General features: G+C 37.0%; 1 long non-coding RNA gene across 1 annotated transcript in view; it reads right to left on the bottom strand.

The window, feature by feature from the left end:
• Positions 1-1,006: 1,006 nt before the first annotated feature.
• Positions 1,007-2,720, bottom strand: part of LOC116087605 — a 17,816-nt gene continuing 16,102 nt past the window's right edge. Inside the window, exon 2 of the long non-coding RNA XR_004117508.1 lies at positions 1,007-1,778. This is a non-coding gene — a long non-coding RNA (uncharacterized LOC116087605). The remainder of the gene's footprint in view (positions 1,779-2,720) is intronic.

The following is a 2,720-nucleotide window of genomic DNA, read 5'->3' on the forward strand; positions in this document are numbered from 1 at the left end:
CTTTCATTTTCATTTCTTTGACAAAATAACCTGACAAAAGCAATTTAGAAAGATGGGGCTTATTTTGGTTCAGTATCAGGTTAAAATTCCTAATATTGAGGAAGTTCATAGTGACAGGAGTTTGATGGAGGTGGTCATATCACACCCATATTTAGGAAGTGGAAGCAATGAATGCATTTGTGCTAGGGTTCAACCTACTTTTTTCACTCATCTAATTTAGGGTTCCTTGACTAGGTAGTGATGCCACCTACAGTGGGCAGATCTTACGTTGTGCTAGTTAGGTTTTTGTCAATTTGATGTAATCTATGGTCATTTGGAAAAACAGATCAACTGAGAAAATGCCTCCATATACTACTGGCCTGAAAGATAATCTGTGAGAGCATTTCTTGATTACTGATTAATGTTAGAGGGGCCAGCCCATTGTGGATAGTAACATGCCTGGACAGGTGGCTCTGGGGTACATAAAAGAGCAAGATAATTTATCATGGAAAGCAAGCTAGCACAGAACATTTCTTCATGGATTCTGATTTACTTCTTGTCTGAGGTTCTTGCCTTGAGTTCCTGCCATGTCGTTTCTTTTGGATGGTAATATGTAAGATGAAACACCAACAAAATCAACATCAACAAAAAAAAAAAAAACACACACAAGAACAAAAGGACAACAAAAACAACTACCAACCAAAGAATACACATGGTGGGACTCATGGCTCCAGTTGCATATGTAGCAGAGGATGGCCAAGTTGGTCATCAATGGGAGGAGAGGCCCTTTGTCCTGTGAAGGTTCTATGCCCCAGTGTAGGGGAATGCCAGAGTCAGGAAGCAGGAGAGGGGTTGGTGAGCAGAGGGAGTGGTGAGCAGAGGGAGGACGGAGGGAACAGGGTTTTTGTTTGTTTGTTTGTTTGTTTTTTTCCAGAGGAGGAACCAGGAAAGGAGATATCATTTTAAATGTAAATAAAGATAATATCTAATAAAAAAAACAACAAAAACGCAACATTCTCCTCCATTGGTTGCTATTGTTTGTTATTATTCATTGTGTTTATTACAACAGTGAGACACAAGATAGGACATATGTAAATTTACCTAAACAAGATAATACCCCACAGATATGTCACAGCCAGCCTGACCTAGACACTAATCTCATGGAGACTTCCTGGAAAGGTGAGTCTACCCTGTGTCAAGCTGAATACTTAAAATATTCCTCACTAAAGCATACACTGGTTGTGATGAACCACAATCATGATCTGAGAGTCTTTCCACAAATGCTGAGTTTTAAAATCTGATAATAACTTTACTGCCAGAAAGTGTTTGCTCATTTGTTCAGATGTTCTGGGTCTTCTCTTAGCAACTCAGTTAATAACTGCATCCTGGCAAGCCTTGCAATGATATAACACAGGGCTCTAGTTCCAGTCCCTTGTGTTTAGCGTATCCCCATTCTTCACCATCACAAGGCTTTTTGATATAAATATGTTGGCTCAGAGATGAAGGAAAAATTCTCCTCAGGACTTGGAATATTTTTCTGGTTTTATATTTCACAAGATTCAAAATATGAGCGATTTATTTGAGGAACTGAATCCATTTCATGTGGGTGCTTCTTTTTCTTCAGATGATCAGAGACTATTGACAGCACAGGAAGGACTCAAGTATCTGGCCATTCAACACTATTATATCATTCTCAGCCAAGTGAACAGAGATGATGTTCAAGCCACACACAGTTTATTCGCATGTCAGAGGAGTATGGGAGATTTTCTAAGCTGAGTTTCTTTAGTGGAATCAGAATGCTGATATAAAAAAGAAAAGGAAAGATAAAAATCAAAAGTTAATAAAAAGATACCATATATTAATTATGACAATGACAACAGTAGCAGATATGGGGAGTGTGCTTGCTTGGTGTCACTGTATATTTTAAACTGAGACATTGTTATATGTTTGGCAGCTACAGTAAGGACTATTATTAAGACATTAACTACTTAGATATTAACATTATATAGATATTATTCCTCTTAACCTTACCCTACCTCTATTCAAAAATAAGAAGTTAGAGATATTATAATTTCAATGTTACACATCAGGAACGTGAGGATCACAAAGGACCCAGACCACATTTCTACAAACCTAGAATCAAGCTGCAGTGATTAATTAGTATTCATTATTACTCTAAAACTGAGGGTAAGGTTAACATCCTACTTAAAATTATTTTTCACTTATGTGTTAGCCAGAAGCCCTTCTGAGCAAAAAATAAAATAAAATAAATAACTAAATGTTATTTTTTTCTTAAAATATTGGATGTGCAATATCCAATAAGATATTGCAAAAAGAAACTGGAAACTCTGCTTTCCTGACTGGGTTTGCAAGCAATCTCACGAGCTAAATTCCAGACCCTTCTCTTAGCTCCATTTTCAATTTTATTTCATTGATTCATCTATCCATGTAACAAACAAATGTAGAAAAACTCTTAGATTTGCACCACTGTTTATAGAAGGATATAGAAAGTGGTCAGGGTATCTTTGTCCTCACATCATTGACATTTGCTTATATATCAAGGAAATGGAAAAAGAAAGGAAGAAAGAAGGAAAGAAAGAAAGGAGGAAAGAAGGAAAGAAAGAAAGAAAGAAAGAAAGAAAGAAAGAAAGAAAGAAAGAAAGAAAGAGAGCCAGGTGGTGGCGCATGCCTTTAATCCCAGCACTTGGGAGGCAGAGGCAAGTGGATTTCTGAGTTCGAGG

Source organism: Mastomys coucha, unplaced genomic scaffold, assembly GCF_008632895.1.
Source record: "Mastomys coucha isolate ucsf_1 unplaced genomic scaffold, UCSF_Mcou_1 pScaffold13, whole genome shotgun sequence".
NCBI lineage: Eukaryota > Metazoa > Chordata > Mammalia > Rodentia > Muridae > Mastomys > Mastomys coucha.